Genomic DNA, 22,021 nt, shown 5'->3' with positions numbered 1-22,021 from the left:
TTTTAGAGGATTGCAGTTAAGAGATTGTGTGAATCTCAAAAGGGACTGGGAATAGGGTTGAGACTGTTACAGACTATGGGGACTTTTGAAGTTGGACTGAATGCATTTCTGCATTATGTTACAGCTACAAGCCTACGGGGGGGGGGGCAGAGAGTGGAATGTGGTGGTTTGAATAGGAATGGCCCCCCATAGACTTATGTGTTTTAATGCTTGGCCCATAGGGAGTGGTGCTATCAGGAGTGGGCCCTTGTTGGAAGAAGTGTGTTTCAGTCTTTTCCTGCTGCCTGCCAATCAGAATGTAGAATTCTCAGCTACCTCTCCAGCATCATGTCTGCCTTCATGGCCACATGCTTCCCACCATGATGATAATGGACTAAAACCTTTGAACTGTAAGCCAGCTCCAATTAAATGTTGTCCTTTATAAGAGTTGCCATGGCCACGGTGTCTCCTCGCTGGCCTTGCACAGACTTGGGCTCCTATCTATGTTTGCCAGCTTTCCGTATCATAGATTTTAGTAAACTGCCTTTATTCCTGTGAAGCTTAGTTTCCTCATCTGTGAGATGGGTGTAAGATGAGTGAGCTTTTCAGGATGCTGGGAAAGGATATATCAAGGACATGCATTTGTTGAGAACTTTCTGTGTATTTGGGGTTGTTAGGTGTCAGAGACATTGATTTCACACAGTGAGAAAGAAAGGCGGAATCTCGGCCCGTATGGACTTTATAACCTAGGGGGAGACACATAGGCCAGGGAGGCAGCATCCTGTAGGTCTTCAGATAACTGAAGGGCCTGAGGAGAATAAATCAGGTGGCATAGAGGAGAGCAAATGGGGTCAGTAAGATGGCCCGGGAGATAAAGGCTCTTGCCACAAAGATCTGTTGTTCCCTGGGACCCAAACTATGAAAGGAGAGAACTGGCTCCCACCAACTTGTCCTTTGATCTCCCTGTGTACACCATGGCACCCCCCCCATTAATAAATAAATTATAATTTAAAAAATTGAAAAAGAGAAAACAAATATCTCATGTAGGCAGCACAAGATAGAATAAATGGTAGAAATGAAGGGATTATGTTAATATGCAGCATGTGAAGTGCATTCATAGCATTTGGCCTGGGTTCCTTTTGGTGATGAAGAGGGTGCCTGCACTCCTAAAAGTGCATCTTTCTGGGGATGGAGATCCCCTGCTAGCATGGCTAGCTGACATTGTCCACTGCATCTGGTGTCGGCTGAGGGTTGGATCTGGAAACCACACCCCAGCGAGAGCAGGGTCTGAGGGAGGTATTTCTGATTAAAGAGAGATGGGGCCTTTGCTCTGCTCTGCCTTGCAGAGAGAGCGGAGCAATCCATAGATCTTGCAGATCAGTGGAGGAGGTTTGGAGTCTGGCGGCTCTGGGTCCTTAATTAAACCTGCAACTGAGCAAAGGTAATGGCCTTCCTCTCTCTGAGCTTGTTTTGGCTGTCAGAGACTGCATCAATCACTACATCCCCAATGGTTCTGAGATCCTGATGAAGTGGCCTTAGGCTTGGGCATAGCCAGGCTTCCCAGGATGTACTGTTGCATAGGCATTTATTTTAGAGAATTCTATGTTGCCTACACATCACCCACAGCACCTGTGGTTCCTTTTCCTCTTCTTTGAAGATTCATTTTACTTTTAATTTGTGTGTGTGGTGTGTGTGTATGTGTGTGGTGTGTGTGTGTGTGTGTGTGTGTGTGTTTGTGTGTGTGATGTGTGTATGTGTGGTGTTTGTATGTGTATGTGGTATGTGTGGTGGTGTATCTATGTGTGTGGTTGTGTGTGTGTGGTATAGTGATAGGTATATATGGTGTGATGTGTGTGTGTGTGTCTCTGTGTGTCTTCTCTGGTGTGTGCACATGAATACAGGGGGTTATGGGCTGCTCAGCATGGGTGCTGGGAACTGAACTCAGGGCCTCTGCAAGAGCAGTGGGTAGCCTGCATCTTTGAGCCCTGATTACCACTCTTGGGAAGGTTGAAGGCCCTTCCTTCCCAGCAGTGCTTGGGTCTGAGCCACATTTCCAACAAGTCTAGGTGAGTGGCTTTGCTACTTAATGTGCATGGACACTCAGCAGCAGCAGCCCTGACAATGACATGGAGAACCTCAGGTCCCTCTGTAGACCCTCATTTTAACAAGATCTCTGGGAAATTCAAGTGCACAGGATCCCTTGTGAAGTGCTCAGGCATTAATGTAATATGATTTAGAGGAGACAAAGCAGGAGGTTGCCAGTGTATAGACCTTATTTAAATTCTGTTTTGTTGTTGTTGTTGTTGTTTTGTTTTTTTGAGACAGGGTTTCCCTGTGTAGCCCTGGCTGTCCTGGAACTCACTCTGTAGACCAGGCTGGCCTCGAACTCAGAAATCCGCCTGTCTCTGCCTCCCAAGTGCTGGGATTAAAGGTGTGTGCCACCACCACCCGGCATTTAAATTCTGAAAAAAGTAGTCTATTTAGAAACCGATAGAAATGAGGACATTCCTAGGGTGTTAGGGTAAAGAAGTGGGTTGAGTTTCAGGAGGTGGAATGCTTTTTATTTAAAATCAACTCCATCTTTTAGAGTTATACCTGCTAATCCAAGTGATGCCACACTGGGCATTTGTTTCAAAATACTGGTCAGGGTGGAGCCCTGGGCGCAGACAGGGTAAGACAGGTCGAGGATTTGGAGAGAACAAATTGTGAAGACGTGTGATACTGACTGTGTGAGTGTGCCTATGGCTTATGTGTACGTATGTGTCCACAGTACATGTATGTATACATGTGGCATATATGTATGTATGTACACCCATGGTTATATGCGTGTATATATATATGTGTGTTTATACATAAAATATGTGTGAATACATGTGTGTATATGTTTCTCCTGGTCTATGCATGTGTACCTGTGTATGTGTTCTCATTGTGTGTGTGTATTTGTGTGCCCATGGCGTGTGTGTCTGTATGTTTGTGTGCACCTGTGCATATGTGTAACCAGGGGTTAGCATTTTGTGTCTTTCTTTATCACTCTCTGTGCTATATTTTGAGATAGAGTCACTGAAACTTGCTGACCAGTTGGCTAGATGGGCTGTCGAGAGAGCTTCTAGGCTCTATTTCTCTGGGGACCCTCCTGTTTCTGCCTTCCTGGGGCCAGAACTACAGGTGTCTGCCATCGTTCCCAGCTTTTTACGTGGATATGGGGATCTGAACTCAGGTCCTCATGCTTGTGCAGCAGCTGTTTACCCACTGAGCCATTTCCCCAGCCCTTGATTTTTAAAACGTAATAATGCTTTAGCTTGTTTGTCACAAATGTACAGACTATGGGATATAGCATTCATGTAGAGAGTGTACAAGACACGAAGGGTTATGGATGAATAGTTTTCAAGCAGACACCTACACAGTGATGTAGTCACCGGGTCACTCCTAGCCCCTGACCTCTGTGGGAACCCTTCTGGGGCCCCCAATTCCCCTCTGGGCAGTTCTCAGCTCCAGCTGCTGTGGAGTAACCTGGGGGAACCTTCTAAGGGGATGTGGCTGCTCAGCTTCCTGCAGGTGAATGCAGAGACCCTGGGGGTGGGCACAGAAACCCTGGGGGTGGGCACAGAGACCCTGGGGGTGGGCACAGATGACTCTAAGACAGTGTCTTATTGGGGATCAAGGAGCACGCCTCTGTCTTTAGATTTCGTCTCCGTACTTGAATTTCTCAGTAGACCCAACCCTCAAGAGGTCTTTTTGTCACTGGGAGTTGCTGTTTGGAGCAGGTGTTTGTGGGTTCTTGACATTGTAATGAAAGAATGGAAGTAAAGGCACACACAGGTTTGAAAGGATGGAAGAAACTATTTAGAAGCAAAGTGGTAGTACAGACCAGGTATGCTGAAAGGTGACAGTCTGCTTCAGAGAAGACAATACCAAGGGCCACTCACTGTCTGGGACTTCCTTTTATGGGGTCTAGTTGACTAGTCTCTAGTTGAAGGAGGGACCGGTGGCTGAGGGTGCATAATTTGGGTGAGTCTCTATTTTGGTTGGCAGGATTGGGTTGCATAATTTTTTTTCTACTGAGCATGTTCCTTCCCAAGAAGCATCCAATCTTAATTGTGTGTGTGTGAAATTATACACAGATGTAAGTTGGTAAATAGGGGTTTCCCCTTAAAAGTTCACTCAGAGATTACAGTTTGTCATTGCACTGAAAACCAGTCTAGACCAGATTTAGCACCCTACCTTGCATGTCTGTGGAGTATGTTTGAATATAAACTGTCTGCAGAAGGGGAGTTCTTGACAGTTATTCAAGAGGAGAAACTTCTTCCTCTGTTTGGAGTAGAGTGTGTTCAGCTTGATGCCAGGGCACCTAGGTCTCTGGGAGCATTGTTGACAGGGGTTTGTGTGTACCATGCATGCAGGTGAGCATCGTAGGCTGCAAAGTGCATCATTAGGAGAGAGGTGTATGCAGAGCCCAAACCAAGTGGAGTTCTAGGATGCTGAGCTATTCCCAATTCTCTTCTGCCTCAACTTCGTTTTTCTCATGATGTGACTAAGCTGCTGGATTGTTCTGTAAGGATGTAAACAATTGGAATGAGTTGTCGCCACCCATATATAAAACAGATAAGGATAGTAGCTCCTTACTGAGCACTTTCCACATCTCTAGTCTTTCCCATTTTGTGATGGTGAGGATTGAATCCAGGGTTTTATGAATGCTAGGCAAGTAAGTGTTCCACTGCTGGGCCCTGCTCTTGGCTGTATACATTATTTCATTTACTGTTCATAGGAGTTGTAGACTGGGCTCAGTGATGGTTAGTCTTTTTAGTTTTTGAGTTAGGGCCTCACTGTATAGCTCAGGTTTGCTTGGAACTCAGTATGAATATAGCCTAAGTTGTCTTCATAGCCTCCCCACAACATGCTGGGACTATAGACATGAGCCACCATACCCAGCTAGTGATCTTTTAAAAACATGCTGGTGTGTGTGTGTATGTGTGTGTGTGTGTGTGTGTGTGTGGGTATGTGTATGGCAGAGCATGTACAGAGGTCCGAGGACAACTTGCTGGATTTCTCCATCTTGTGGGTTCTGGGAATTGAACTCACAGCATGCTAGGTGGTGACATTCACCTTTATGTGCCAAGTCCTCTTGCTGGCTCTGATGTTTAATTTTGACTGTCAACTTGTTGGATTAGAAGCACGTAGGAGTTGCACCTTTGGGTGTGTTTGTGAAGAGGAGGATTAACTAAGGGAAGGGGGAGCACTACCCTGAATGAGGGCACCTCCACCCTGTAGGTAGGGAGCCTGCATAGGATGAAAGAAGCTGGAGGAAGTCCTTCGGCACAGCGATCCTTGTGCTCTGCCTCCCTTCTGCCACGAAGTGAGTCATGTGCTGTGCCACATGCTCCCATCAGTAAATGTTCTGCCTCATCTCAGCCCTGAGCAATGGAGCCAGCTGAGCGCAGGCTGAGAGCTTCAACCTGTGAGCCAAAAATTGATCCTTCCTCTTGTCAAATGTCCCCCTCTGGTATCTGTCACAGTGAAGGGAAACTGCCTAACACAGCTATTCTGTTAGTAGAGAACCTGAGACGTGTAGACACAGTGATCTGGTGTGCAGAGCACAGAGTGGGGAACTCGGGCCATAGCTGTCCACTTAGTCCGAGGGGACATCTTGTGCTGCTCAGGAGGAGCAGGCAGTGAACACCAGGGATGCTTGGAGCCTTTGGTGAGCATCACTTCAAGTCAAGTCTCTCTGTGTCTCAACTGGGGACAGAGCTGGCTTGTCTTTTTTAGCTGACAGTCTCTTATTCATCTCTCCAAGGTACATCAACTGTCACCGGCTGGGGAGGCAGGGAAATCCCTCTGCATTACAGGTGACCTTCAAGCTAAATTTAGGTGAGTTCCACACACCTCCAGCCTCAGGGGGAACTTGGATTGCCAGGTCTGTCTCAGTGCCTTGAGCTCAGGGTTCTGCATTGTGATGGGAGACTCTGTAGTTTGGGAGACAGGTCCTCCCTGTATCTTTTCCCTCTGCCTGAAGAGCCCAGTTCTGGGCCTGGTGCACAGCCAGGGCCCCCAAGTGTGATGTGAATGAGAGCACAGGGTTTTACAGTCACTAAAGCTTTGCTCAGAGTGAGTGACTTAATACATCTGTGGGTAGAAGTGAGTCATATATAGACACAGTGTAGTTAGGAATGTGGCTCTAAATCCTCATGCCTAAGTTCAAGTCCTGGTGCTGACACTTAGGAGTGCAACGGCCCTGGGCAGACATCTTACTCCTCTTGGTTTCCTTTTTTCATCCTGAAGAGGATCATGAGATCAATGATTTTACAATCTTCTTATAAAGACTTGATATGATTGTGTTTGTAAAGCCTTCCATGGCAAATGCCATCAGGTGTGGGGACAAGGAAAACTTAGTCATACTGTCTCTATCCTTATTTACATCCCCCTCAAATCTTTCCACGCTGGATTGGAACTCAGGGTTGAATGCTGCCAAGTATCCTACTGCTGAATTACACCTCCAGCCCTATTTGTATTTGTGCTTCAGTATTTTGTTTGTCCAGGTCTTTTTGTATTAATTCTGAATTATATACTGTCTTAAGTTTGATTCTTAGCATTATTATGTCAATGATATTATTTTGGTTTTTGTAAAAAAAAATCACTTTTATTTATTCTTTGGCAATTTCATATGTATGCAATGTATCAGGATCATATCTACCCTCAGTTCTCTCTTCACCAGACATTCCCCCCACAGCACATCTTTTAAAAAATTCTTTAGGTAGAGTCTCACTAAGTAGTGGAACTTGATACGTAGGCTAGGCTGACCTTGAGTTAACAGAGATCTGTCTGTTTCTGTCTCTGAGTGCTGGGATTAAAGGTGTGTGCCACCACACCTGACTTTTGGTTTTTAGTTTGCTGAGCCCAGTCAGTGGGGGGATGCTGACCGCTCTGTTGGCTTTGTCTCGTGCAGAGCCACAGGTGGCCACAGGTATAGTGCCCTCATCAGTGCAGCCGCTGTACCATGCCCAGCAGACAGACTCTCACAGTACTCCCTCCACCCCCTGGCTTGTCCATTCTTTTTGTCCCCTTTTCTTCCATGGTCCCTAAGATTTGGGGGTGGAGCTCAATGTAGACACAGCACTCAGCAGCACTCAGCACTCTCTCATTATTGTCTCGAAGCAGAGCTTTTGTTGTTTCTTAAATTTTGTTCCCATGGAGAATGAATCACCAGGCCTCCCACAATGGGCTGGCACCTGAGGGAGTGTGGGAGGGAGAACTTACCAGGTTCTGTGGATCTTTTGGGTGTCAGTGAGTGAGCATGTATGTGTGTGTGCACATGCACACACACACACACACACACACACACACACACACACACACACCAGAAAAGCAACTAATACGTATGGCTACAGAAATTTGAACAAAACTAGTTTGTTCTGGTTTAGAAGCATACAACTGGAACTTGTGTGACCTGAGGTTATTACTCTTTTCTAATTATTTATTATTCTTTTCTAATTATTTTTGGTGTGTGTGTGTGTGTGTGTGTGTGTGTGTGTGTGTGTGTGTAGGACAGAGATAAATGTTGGATGTCTTCTTTAACTGGTCTTTACCTTATGTTTTAACACAGAGTCATTGGCCTGGAACTTACCAATTTAGCTGAGCTGCCCAGCAATCTCCAGGGATCCTCCCTGAACCTTTGTATGTGGGTTCTGGGGATCCAGATTCAGGCCTTCACACTTGTATGACAGGTACTTTATTGAGGGAGCCATCTCTCCAACCCATAGAGTTTCTATTCCCTTTTTATTTTATTTTATTTTGTTTTGTTTTATTTCATTTTTGGTATTTTTGAGACAGGGTTTCTCTGTATAACTCTGGCTGTAGACCAGGCTGGCCTTGAACTCAGAAATCCACCTGCCTCTGCCTCCCAAGTGCTGGGATTAAAGGCGTGCACCACCACCGCCTGACTCTATTCCTTTTTTAAATTAAAAATTAAATTCCTAGTGGGAGCCAAGAAGTAGAAACTAGGGCTGTGGCTGGTGCTCTGGACCTAGGCCACTGTGGCCTCCTCCACTGAGGCTCCTGCCCCAGACTCAGCTACGTGCAGCTCATTGTTCTTGATAACAATATTCTCTAGCCTGTTTCCTGAGTGCTGAGGTGTGCTACCTGTCCTTGTTTAGAGTGGAAAATGGAGCTGACCCCGTGACTTACTTAGAATACCAATCCTGCCCAGCTCTGTTGGGGATGGAAGTCATATTCTTCCTTGAGCATGCCAGGCAAGTCCTATGCCACAGACACAGCCCCAAACTCTTGACTCTCTTCCTGTTCCTGGTGTTTTCTTCAAAAACTTCTACTAGAAGGGGCCAAGACCTTGAAGCAACCTCACCTGCCAGTCATATTTCTCAGTGCCCGCCACCCCACTGTCTTGCTATGGAGCCCAGGCTAGGCTTGACCATCTGATCCTCTTGCCCATAGCCTCTAAGAAGCTGGAATTCCAGGTTTGTACTCCTTACCTGGCCTTGACACTGGCAGCTTGGTGGAGGGCCCAGCCTCCTTCAATGTCCTTCTTTCCATCATCCATGTGACTGCGACCCATTGCCTTTCTGATGGACACCAGGAGCTGTTTTAGGCGCTGCAGACAGAACAGAGAATGAAACAGACCAAGGCCTGTGTCCTCACTGTGCTTTTGCTCTACCTGAGGAGGCAAAGCAGAAGAATTTGCAATGTCTGCCGTTGTAGCAACTTAGAGAGTCCTGCACACCAAGGAGAAACAAAACTCAGCAGTAGATAGGGGGTGCAGACCACATCTGTGTTCTGGTGTTGCTGTAACACTGTAACAGATCACAGGGCAAACTCACTGGATAGGGGTGCAGACCACATCTGTGTTCTGGTGCTGCTGTAACACTGTAACAGATCACAGCACAAACTTGGTGGCTGAAAGCAAAGAACAGTGCCCAGGTCTGGAGGTCAGAAGCTAAGACAGGTCAGGAGAGCTGGGTTCCTTTAAGGGTCACAAGGGAGAGACCTTTTCCTTTCCTTTCCTAGCTTCCAAAGACCTCCTACACCCCTTGGCTCATAGCCTCCCACCATTCTGAGATGTGTGTCTAGAGCACATCTGCCTCTGGCTCTGATCCTCCAGCCTCTTATCAGAACTCTAGTGATTAAACTGGACCATGGGACTCAAGGAGGATCACGCCTCTCGGAATCTTTAATTTAATCACACTGGTGCAAGCTGCAACCTCTTTTTTGTTACCTTTCAGTGATGGATATGGAAGTAAGGGCCTTGTGCTTAGTAGGTGTCCTACCACTGAGCTGCACTCCCCACCCCCAGCCCTTTGAAGCCCTGCTTCACCATGTAAAGAACACCGGTTCTGGGGGTTAGGGTGCAAGCATCTTTGGAGCTACCAACAGTTTATTTATTCTTTTGCAGCATTGTGTTTCAACCTATGGTTTCATGTATCCTAGGCCATTTCTCTACCACTGAGCCACGCCCTCACCCCCCAGACTGAAATGTTAGATGGTAAGGTCTGTGAATGACATTGGGTGGTACTGGAGTAAAGATTACAAAGAAACAAGGGAAGGAGCAGTGTACATAGTGAGGAACCTTCCATGTAGAGGGACAGTGTGCACCAAGGTCCTGTGATAAGAGAAGCCAGGATGACTGGACAGAGAGAGGTTGGGGGAGCTGGGGTCTGAAGCGAGTACCCTGGCTGCTGGTGGGAGGAGGTCAGGATGACTTTGAGAAATGTATGACGGAGATGGGAAGCTGAGTGAGAGCTGGGCTGATGCTTGGTTTTCTCAGAGGCCCGGATGAAAAGACAAAAGGAACACTAGTTCTGTGTCCTTGCCCACGGGCACACTTGGTAAGGTCTTGTTACCATTTCAGTTCCTGGGAACTTGGCTTTTCTCCCAACTAGACTGGACTTATCTGTCCCAAGGCCACCGTGTTCTCAGTCGCTGATGCCTTGAGATACCCTGTGTTCTGTCTGTGTACTGCCGCTTGATTAGCCTCCCGCTGCATTTCCCCTGAAAACCTTATATATGATGTTGTAATTCTTAATAAACGTAGCTTGTGCAAGACCTCCTGACCCCAGCTTTCCTGTCTTCTTTGTTACTCCTCATCTTTTGGTCCTCCCTCTCAGAAACCTGTCACTGAAGAACAACATCTGGACCAGGTCAGAAAACCAAACCAAGCCAGGGTTTCTTTCTTCCTTTCCTTCTTCTTTTTTTTTTTTTTTTGAAGCATTTGTTAATAACCAATTATAAGAAATACCCTCAGGGGGTGGGGTGGCCAGGAGTGGGGCAGTGAGTGGGATGTAAAGTAAAAAAAAAAAATTAAATAAAAACCACATTAAACCATTAAGGTGTATTAGTTATTTCTCTAGTCACTGTGACGTAACACGTGTCAGAGACAAGTTAGGGTGGGAAGACTTTATCACGGCTTGGTGGAGAAGGCCCATGTCCTAGTCTGCTTTCTGTTGCTGTGATAAAACACTGATCAAAAGCAACTCGGGGAGAAAAGGGGCTTATTTGGCTTACAATTCAGTCCATCAATGAGGGAGACCAAGGCAGGAACCTGGAGGCAGGAGCTGTTGGAGAGACTGTGGAGGATGCTGCTTATTGGCTTGTTCCCCATGGCTTACTCGTTCTGCTTTCTTATACAGCCTAGGCTCAGAGATAGCATTGTGCACAGTGAGCTGGGTCCTCATCTATCAGTCAGTATCAAGAAAAAGCCCCACAGAAATGTCCACAGTGCCTGGGGTGGTGGTGGTGCACGCCTTTAATCCCAGCACTTGAGAGGCAAAGGCAGACAGATCTCTGAGTTCGAGTCTCTCATGGTCTACAGAGTGAATTCAAGAACAGCCAAAGCTACATAGGGAAGCCCTGTCTTGATTTTAAAATAAAAAGGAAGGAAAATAAAAAGAAAATAAAAGAAGGAAGGAAGGAAGGAAGAGAAATGCTCAGAGGCCAATCTGATGTTGGTTAGTTGCCAACCAGGATTAGCTATTACTATATCAGCTCCATCAGCTCTTTTCTTGCGGTGAGGCAGGCGTGTTCATATCCTCTCGGGCCAGGAAGCAGAGAACCCTAGGGTCAGGACCAGAGGTGGCCATGACCTTCCAGTACTCCCCTGGTCAATGTCCACCAGTTAAGTCCCAGGTCCTAAAAAGGTTCTTTCTATGATCTCTCCAGATAAAGCCAACAGCTGAGAAACAAGTGTTTGAACACACAAACCTATAGTGAGGGGGCATTTCACATTTAAGCCATAGCACAGGTAAGAAGAAAAATGTAAAGTGGGGTGTGAATGTATCATAAAATGAATAAAGAATGTGGGATGCAATTTAATCCAAGAATCGGAACCTGCATAGAATGAAATCTTCCATGGACGAAGGGAGAGTCTTTATCTCTCAAAGAACTTGAACAAATCAGTCAGGCAAGTAGTGAAATATAGGTAGAAAAAGTATAATAAGCCAAGGGGGAGGAGCAGACAGCTCACAACCACAAAAGAGGGAAAGCCATTAGTTGGGCACACAGGGAAGCTCAGGCAGCCACAGACATGCAAATTAAAGTAACAAACAGGTACATTTTTCACCTATTGAGGTTTTTTAAAACCTAGAATCTTATCTCTGGACAGGTTAGAACAAGGTGGGTTCAGGAGCTTGTGTTGTGGGAGAAGGGGCCTGACATTTGGAAAGCAAGACCCCAGCTTCTGTGTTCTCTGTAGCTCAAGGAATCCATTTCTGGCAAACTTGTCCAAGGAGGTAGTTTGGAACATGGAGAAAGCTGCGTACATTGCAGCCAAATATTGCAAACAGCTAAGCTGCCAGCAGGAGGCTAAGCAGGCCATGGGGATCACACTTTTGATATTTTTGTCAATAATATGGATGAAGTGCCTGTTAGAGACCAGTCGCTGTCCTAGGTGCCAGAAATACAGTTGTGAATCAGCCATCCTCGAGTCTCTGCCCTAGGGCAGGAGCCTCCGATGCTCCTAAGCAAATGAATGAGTTGAGACCTGAAGAATGTCATATGACAGGGAAGAAATAAGTAGAGGTGTGGAGCGGTGTGTGGTGGGGTCTGAGAGGTGAACAGCCAGGACACTATGCTGGGGACTTCAGTGTGGAATCTAGTGCAACATCTTTTGTGTGCTGGGGTTCTGATGATGGTTAATGATAATGCACGGTGTATTCCTGTTGTGCTCTGAGTGTGAACTGTTCCTCATGAGTGCATGTGTTTGAACTTTGTTCCTCAGATGGTGTCACTGGAACATTTAGGACGTGGACCCCCAGTAAGTCAGTAGGGGTGGCTCCTTGGGGCTACCTTGGGGTTATCTCTGGCTCCTTCCTGTTACGTCCTCTGTGCCTCACCTTCTGGCACAGATAAATAGCTGCTCCATGCTTCTGTTGCCTTGGGCAGACTTCTCCCAACTCCTGCCATGTCTGCTTGCCACGATAGGCTAAAATTCTTCTAAAACCGGAACCCAAACAAGCAGCTCCAGCCGCAAGTAGCTTCTGTCAGGTATTGCAGCTCGTGCAACTTGGATAGGCTGGGAGAGACAATTTTTGAGTTTTCACCATAAGAAAAGGCCACATAAGATGCTGGAGAGATGGCTCAGTGGTTTAGAGCACGGACTGTTCTTCCTGCGGTCCCGAGCTCAATTCCCAGCAACCTCATGGTACCCCATAACCATCTGTAATGGGATCTGATGCCCTCTTCTGGTGTGCCTAAAGACAACTACAGTGTACTCATACATAAAACAAATAAATAATTCCTTTGGGCTGGTGAGATGGATCAGCAGTTAAGAGCACTGACTGCTACTCCAAAGGTCTTAAGTTCAAATCCCTGCAACCACATGGTGGCTCACAACCATCCAGAATGAGATCTGACGCCCTCTTCTGGTGTGTTTGAAGACCGCAACAGTGTGCTTACCTATAACAATAAATAAATCTAAAAAAAACCCCAAAAACCAAAACAAAACAAAAACCAAAAACAAACAAACAAACAAACAAAAGAAAAGGCCACATAGAAAGATGATTCTGTTTACCTTAATTTTCACATTCCACAGTGCTTCTGGTTTCAAAGCTTTTTGTGGTGCCCAAACTTCATACAACTATGGTGCTTCTTATGTGTCAGTTAAAAAGTTAAAAGGGGTGTCTTAGTTAGGGGTTTCCATTGCTGTGAAGAGACACAACGATCAAGCCAACTTTTGTAAAGGACAATATTTAATTGGGGTCGGCTTTCCGTTTCAGAGGTTTGGTCCATTATCATCATGGCAGGAAGCATGGTAGGGTCCAGGCAGACATGGGGCTGGAGGATCTGAGAGTTCTACATATTGATCTGAAGGAAATCAGAAGAAGACTCACTCTTCTGCCCTGGTCAGAGCTTAAGCATTATCCTCACGGTGATGCACTTCCTCCAACCAGGCCATACCACCTAATAGTGGCACTTTCCATGAGTCAAGCATATTCAAATCACCACAAGGTGGGGAGAGGGGCTGGAGAGATGGCTAAGAGTTAAGAGCACTGACCACTATTCCAGAGGACCTGGGTTGGATTCTCAGCACTTCCATGGTGGTTTGTAATTGCATATAACTCCAGTTTCAGGAGACCTGACGCCCTCTTCTGGTTTCCAAGGGCACTGCATGCACTTTCTGTGCATCCAGGCAAACACCCATATACTGGAAACATTGTGAAGGGGGGGTGGTTTGTAGGGGCACTATGTAATCTGGATAAGCTAGGGTGACGTGGTCACATAGAGGGGTAGCCTTTTGAGAGGCATTTGAAGATGCCTGTCTGAGGTGGCGTTTATGAGAGACTGAATGGTATGAAGAAATGATTAAACTATAGGTTTATCTAGGTAAACTATAGGTTTATATAGGTGGACTAGGTTTTCAGGCAGAGAGAATGGAACACACAGACCCCAGGGCAGGAGAGTTCTTGAGAGGCTCCCAGAGGTGACAGTGCTGAGAACATCACACTCTGGCTCCAGACTCTGGTAGGAAAAGGAAGTTTGGATTTTATCTGAACCCAGTGTGAGCTGGTAGGAGGGTTAAACATGGAGACAAGGAGATGTGATTGTAGGTCTTAGAATTCTCATCTTGGTCAGGGGTGTGTCTCAGTGGTGGAGTGCTTGCCTAGTTTAATGCCCAGCACTGCAAGGGAAAAGAAAGATCATGTTGACAGTCATGTGAGGGGGATGGTAGTGCAGGTTAGACCAGGAGGGCAGTTGTGTGGAGGGGGATATGGTAGTGGAGACTAGGGACACAATGGAGACAATCTTGTAGGAGGCTACTCTGGCCTAGGAGACTGCTTCTCACATTGGAGACTGTATTAAGATCACTTGCAGAGATGGCTGACTGCAACTCCTGGCTGAGCCCTGGAGTCAGTGTTTAGTCCAAGCATTACCATGTGGCTGGTGGCAGATCATGAGTAGCCAAGAACTCAGAAACAGATGATAGGGATTTGTGGCAAGTGAGACCAGGTGCCAGGCTAGGAAGGGGTTGGTGTGGTTTGGATGTGAGGTGTCCCACAGTCACATGTTTGGAGGGCTGTGGAACCTGTAAGAGATGGAGTCTGGCTGGAGGAAGTGTCTCTGAGGGTGGGCCTTGTGGCATTCTGGCTTCATTTTCTGTTCCTTGGTGTAGGCACAGTGATGCTAGGTACCTCCACCATTACAGCTATGCCTTCTCTGCAGTGATAGATTATGTTCTTCTTTAGGTCTGAGCCCAAATAAAGCTCTTCTCTTCTTAGCCATTGTCTTAGTTAGGGTTTCTATTGCTGTGAAGTTACCATGACCAGGGCAACTCTTATAAAGAAAAACATTTGATTGGGGGCTGCCTTACACTTAGAGGTTTAGTCCATTATCATCATGGTGGGAAGCACAGTGGCATGCAGGCAGACATGGTGCTGGAGAAGGAGCTGAGAGTTCTACATCTGGATCCACAGGCAGCACAGCAGGAGGAGACTGACACACTGGACCTGGCTTGAGCATATGAGACCTCAAAGCCCACCCCAGTAACACACTTCCTCCAACCAAGCCACATCTACTCCAACAAGACCACACCTCCTAATAGTGCCACTCCCTATGGGCCAAGCATTCAGACACATGAATCTATGGGGACCACATCTATTCACACCTCCACAGTTGTTGTCAGGCATATGTATGGAGCAATGAGAAATGTAATTGATACAGGAACCTTGGATTATAGTGGGTCTCAGCGGCACTTGCCTAGCATGCAAATAGACCCTGGGTTCCAGCCTCTGATGGTCTACAAAATAGAAGTCTGGCTGGGATACCTTTAAAACTATGTATGTATGTATATAATAGTTTAAGTGTTTTATTATATTTATTTAGTACGTGTATGTGCATGCATATGTGTGTATGTGCATATGTGCCTGTGCACATGTGTGTGAATGTGGAGGTCAGCGGACAGTTTGTTGGGTCTGTTCTCCCCTGCCACAATGAAAATCCTGGGAATAAAACTCATGGATGGGTTGAGTGTCTCAACTCCCTGAGCCCTCACACTGGCCCAGGTGCAATTTGAATGGGAATTAGCAATTCCATGTTGACTTCATTACATTACAAAAACATTTGAGTCTGACCACAGAATAGCCCTCCCACCTTCCTTCTCCACCTCCCTCTTTATTTGAACAAAGACAAAACAGGCCTGAAGGCACGGAGCTCCTCTCGGAGAACTCTAGCTAAAGCTTAATGTTTAAGGAAGTCTTCATCATATTTTATTTTTATGACATGATATTGGTTTTCCATTCACAGAAATCTTATAATGCTTCCACGGTCAATACAAGCATTTAATTTTTAAAAAGTGAGTTGCTTTCAGATGGATTTGTGATTGCTGGTAGAGGAGAAGCTGAGCCAGATCACAACTGGAGTTGGTGGTTCTTGAGAGACTGTGGTGTGAAAGGTACTATTCTGAGCCTTGCTTGCCTTGGGTCCAGCGGGTACATGACTTGACCTCATTGGCCTTCATTATCCCAAGAAACCCTCATGTGCCGCCTGTCCCTTGTCCTGATGCTCACACCTCTTTGATTCATATGCATAGTGCAGCATGCGCTAGGCTTGGGGTGAAGGTTTTAACCTCCGTTCCCAGCATCCCTTTGGGAAGCATTTTGCAAGGCATGAAGAAACATCCCAACAGTTTACTTAGCAAAAACCAAGCATCAATGCACAGGGCCGCCCATGATAATGTCTCTCATGCATTATTTATAGATATACTTCTTGGAGCGGGAGAGGAAGAGAGAGACGGGTGTACTGGGAATTAGAACTCTTCTTCTGCCCTGGTCTTCTCATGTGTATGCTGCTGGGGGAGACAGAGCTGAGAACTGAGGCTTCCTTGGATGGTGCTAGAGGCTGTAGATTGGCTGTGGTGGTTACAGAGGGCTCTAGGAGTCTCGACAGTGGGAGGAGGAAAGGAATCGGGGCAGGCAATCAGGAGGTATTTTGGGGACAATTGTAAACATTTTTTGGACCCATGCATCTATTGATTCAAGAGGGTAGATACTTTCTCTTTTAGCATAAAATAGTTCATAAATCAAGCAATTAATAGTTCATAAGTAAAGCAACACTGGGCTGCAGGATTATAGTTGGACAGTGCTGTACCAAACATGGAGAGTGTGCCCGAGCCTACTGAATAGACTCAGTAGCAAACAGCAAAGTGTTTTTTTAAAATTTTTAATTTTTTTAAATTTCGAGACAGGGTTTCTCTGTATATCTCTGGCTGTCCTGGGACTCACTCACTCTGTAGACCAGGCTGGCCTTGAACTCAGAAATCCGCCTGTCTCTGCCTCCCAAGTGCTGGGATTAAAGGCGTGCATCACCACTGCCAGGCGAGCAAGGTGGTTTTCAATGCTTGGTGTGTGTGTGTGTGTGTGTGTGTGTGTGTGTAGCAAAGAATGGGTGCTGTGACTTGAAAGCAGGGACTTACTCTGGTTAGAGAAGCCTATCCGAGGTGCTAAACATGCAACATTTGTTAGATTCCTTCTACCGACATGGCGTGTCGCTTCCTGGGGTAACCCCACATAACCTGTGCCGGGGAGTCCCTGCAGGACTTTCTTTAATGGTGTTAGAGTGACTCTCCCCTCAGTCCACAAAGGTGAAATTGAACACGGAGACTCCTTTACAAAGTAAAAGCCCTTCCATCTACAGTGGCTGTCTCTGAAGATGTCATGTGATATGGATGTGGGTCCTGAGCTGCTCCAAGAGGAGCTCACTGTAGGACTTCTGGGGATAGGCTGGGTCTGCCCTGGACTCTCAGGCAAGTGTGTCTTATTACTGCTTAGGGTTCTGGGATTCCCTGTAGCTCTGGTGGATGGCCGACTCCCATGGCTGTGGGAAAGGAGCACTGTTTCTCTAGTGCTCTGTCTTTTGTTACCATGATGAATGACCTGGCTGCTTCCAGACTTAGGTCCAACTGAAACCCCTGGGCCAAAGAGAGGAGGGAAGATTGGGTGGGAAGATCTGTGCCACACAGCTAAAGAAGGTCAGAGTCTCCAAGGTCAGCAATTCTGAGTTCCAGATACAGGCTGCTCTTAGTTCTCAGCTTTGCCATTACGGCAGGAGACCTGTCAAGCCATTCCACCTACTGCTCCTGGGACTGTGCTGCTGATGCAGGCATATGGAGGGAGCGCTCTGATGGGCGTCTGACAGATAGCACACCCTCAGCATGCTTCCATCGCTGTCTTGACAGCCACAAGATGTTTCCCTCTTTGTCTGTTAGCAAGCGTGACTCAGGCCCACACTGTCCACTCAGATTCCCTCCGCCAGAACACTGAAGGTCTTTTTTAAGGTTTTAGGCAGTTATAGAGACCATGGTAAGTAGAGGAGTGTGAGCTCCATCTGAAAAACCAGATCCAGTCAAAGAAAACACATCTGGGTTTGTATTTGAGCCCTTTGCCCCTTTGCTCCCTTATGGATTGAGTCTCAAGTGTCCCTCACAGGCTTGTGTTCTGAATGCCCCCGGCTGGGCTCGAACTCACAGAGATCCACTTGCCTTACCTCGTGAGTGTTGGGATTAAAGGGATGTGTTATCACTGCCAATGTTTGAAGACTGTCTTATTAGGGCTTTTATTGCTGTGAAGAGACCCCAGGACCAAGACAACAACTCTTGTAAAGGAAAGCATTGAATTGGGGCTGCCTTACAGTTTCAGAGGTTTAGTCCATTATTGTCATGGCAGGAAGCATGGTGGCTTGTAGGGAGGCATGTTGCTGGAGAGTTATCCAAGGATTCTATATCTGGACCGGCAGGCAGCAGGAGGGGAGTGAGACATTGGGCCTCATTTGGAACCTCAAAGCCCGGTGATATACTTCCTCCAACAAGGCCACTCCTACTGCAATAAGGCCACACCTCCTTGCCACTCTCTATGGGTCTATGGGGCATTTTCATTCAAACCACCACAAAAGCTTTGGGGAATGAAGCCTACCTAGTTTTTCCTCATGAAGGCCACTAGAGGCAGGCCTTGGAGAGTCAGCCTGAGTCTGGTTGCTGCCTGCTCTGTCCACTCTTTGTTGCCACCGTTTCTAGCTGCCATGGACTAAGCAGCTCCAGCCACCACGACTTCCTTGCCATGATGATGTGAGACCACGAGTCAAAAATAAATCCATCCTTTACAGTATCCTGCCAGGCGTTTTCTCCTGGTGGCAGGAAAAGCTGCTGTGCTGCTTGGTTTTCGTTAGCTTGACACGAACTTGAGTCACTCAGGAAGAAGCCTCAGAGGAAGGAATGCCTCCATCAGATTGGCCTATGGGTAATTTCTGTGGGGGCATTATATTGATTAATGATCCATGTGGGAGGACCCAGTTTGCTGTGGGTGGGGCCAGTCCTGAGCAGGTGGCCCTGGGTTGTATGAGAAACAGGCTGTGTAAGCAATGGAGAGCAAGCCAGCAGGCAGAGCTCCTCCGTGGTTCCCGCTGCTGCTTTTTCTTGAGTTCTTGCTCTGATCATCAGTTATGGCGTGTGATTGGAATGTGTGAGCCCTACAAACCCTTCCCTCTCCACATTGCTTTTGCTCATGGTGTTTGTTACAGCAACAGAAACCAAACGAGGACATTGGCTAGTATGTACACACTGTTGGGGTGTACAGTAATTTTGATATTTAGAGCTTCAGCAAGTCACTTTAATTAAAAAAAAAAAACCATAGCAATATTCAATTGGGTTGACTCCCCCCCCTCACCAACTATAATTTGTGGTGTATTTGATGAAGTAGAGGATGTGATTGGCGGGTCTCAGGTCTGTACAGCTGTGCTGTTGACTTAGCGTAGGCGTTTAGAAGGCAGGAGCAGAATATTGGACAGCATGGCCTGCATTCTTGGTTTTCCTGCTTGTCAGCTATGGGTAAGGTCGATGTATGTAACTCAGTTTCCCCTTCTGCGAAATGGAGATAAAAACAGCCTATCCTATGGATGTCTCCTCTGTCCAGTTGAGTGAGTGCTGATGTTATTCTAGGCAAGGGAGAGAACAATTCTGGGCTGGAAAAGGCCCTCCACTCTTTTTTCCCACCATTTAATTTTACATACGCTTAAGCTTAATGATCAGTATAACACCCAAACAGGAGCTCGCTCGCCTTACCCTGGTGATACAATCGCATACAATAATGCCACTTGCATAGCTCCCACCTCCTTGTTAAATCCACCCACGCTCTGCTCTGCTTCACGCTGTAAGAATTTTCTCTCCCAGAGGGAAAAAGACACCCAACTTTATATTAATTATTGCTTTAAGCCAGAGATCCTGGGCAGGGGGTGGGGATAAAGGGGCTGGAGGTGTTGGAAAAGCGATCTTGGTAGTGAGCTTGATTGGCAGGAGTAAAGCTTTTAGTCTAGAGTCTAAGTCCAGCCAGGAACTCTCTGGGCACTAGAGAACTTGAGGTAGGTTGTGTCTTCCTTCAGATGGACAGGCCCAGCCTATCCCATAGGGAAAAGGTGTTTATGAGCTCTGTCTCAAAAATGAATGTAGATCTATATTTTGATGAGAGAAATGGACGGAGAGCAACAGAGAGCTCTGCCAGTATTCTTTAAGCCCCAGATGTACCTGTACCTGGACCTGCTGCTGCCACACCTTGTCATTGGCCAGAAAAGGGTCTGGGGAGGTAAGGAGCCTGCTACGCATGTGTGAGGACCTGAGTTGTGATCCCCAGAACCCAAGTCAGAGGGTGTCCCCCAGAAGGGGACAGGCTCAGAGGCAGGTGGACTAGCTGTGAACACCAGGGTCAGTAAAGGATGAATCTCAGAAGATAAGGTGGTGATGGTAGAAGACACCCAATGCCAACCCCCACCTCCACATGCACATGCTTGCTGTACCTTGTGTGCTCCAGGGGATCTGACACCCTCTTCTGGCCTTCACATGTGCATGTGAGCACACACACCACACATATTCACACACACACACACACATACACACACACTCATATACATACTCACACATACACATCCACACACATAGTCACACCCACCCACATACAAACTCACACATGCACATCCTCACATACGTTTTAACACATACACACACTTACACACATAGTCACACACACACTCACACATATACACATACACTCACACACACAGTCACACACACATTCACACATATATACATATACTCACACACACTCACACACATAGTCACACACACACTCATACACATACTCACACATACACATTCACACACAAAGTCACACACACCCACATATAAACTCACACACACACATCCTCACATACATACTAACACATACACACACACTCACATAGTCACACACACATACACACATACACTCACACATAGTCACATACACACTCAAACATATATACATACACTCACACTCACACACATAGTCACACACACGTATACGCACACACATTCACACACACAGTTACGCACACATACACTCACATACATACTCCCATACACACATACTCATTTACATACTTACACACACACTCACACACATAGTTACACACACACTCACATATATACATATACACTCACACACACTCACACACATATATATACACACCCTCACATACATACTCACACATACACATACTCATACACATAGTTACACACACATACATGCACACTCACACATATACTCACATACATACTCACACATACACACACACTTATACACACACACTTACATACACACACACACTCACAAATGGTCCATCTACCATTGATTTCTAACAGCTAAATGACCTCTGACTTTCATATTTCCATTTTGCTCATCTGGAGCTCTACACAGTCACTGTGTGCGTTACACGTCAAACATGCTACAGGTTGGTGGGGGACGGGAGCTATAAAGGCCATCTATGTTTGCTCCCTTTCTTTTTTGATTTTTAAATTTAATTTTTATTTATTTGTATGTGGGTATGGTTCATTAGGTTCTCACTTCCAACCTTTGTTAATTGTTTCCAAGTCTCAGTTTTCTCATTGAATTTTTCTTCCATGTCGCTGCCATTCTTGTTTATGTTTTGATTTTCTACCCATTCTCCTAACCATTTCCTTTTTTGCTGCTAACTTTCCAGGGCTCATGTCTGTTCTCTCCTTTCCTTATCTCTTTCATTTGCTATTTCCAAATTTATTCTAAACATGTTTTAGCTTTCTGGAGCATTGTATGTTAGTTTGTTGCATTTTCTGGTCCATGGTCGCTGCTGGCACCTTGGTAGCTCTAATTAGTGTTAAGTGTGCATCTGCTGTACAGTTCCATGATGTTGCCATTATGTGTGTCTTCTCACTACTTGTGATGGAGTCTGGAGGAGTAGAGTGCTTGGTAAGATTGTCTACAAAGCCAGAGAGTTATCCAAGCCAGCACAGATTTCATGATAGGCACATGAGAAACACAAACAAACCATGGGCAGAATCACAATCACCACACCTGCGATGGGTTTTGAGGATTTCCAAGTCTGAGCAGGTCCCTGAGGGTGAAGGTGCTAGTCTTGAGTCAACAGGGCCAGGCAGAGGCAGCTGCCGCTGTGTGGATGGAGCCCCTCCCTGTGCCGCTGCTGTGTGGATGGAGCCCCTCCCTGTGCCGCTGCTGTGTGGATGGAGCCCCTCCCTGTGCCGCCGCTG

Source organism: Mastomys coucha, unplaced genomic scaffold, assembly GCF_008632895.1.
Source record: "Mastomys coucha isolate ucsf_1 unplaced genomic scaffold, UCSF_Mcou_1 pScaffold21, whole genome shotgun sequence".
NCBI classification, from domain to species: Eukaryota; Metazoa; Chordata; class Mammalia; order Rodentia; family Muridae; genus Mastomys; species Mastomys coucha.
This window is presented reverse-complemented; position numbering follows the sequence as displayed.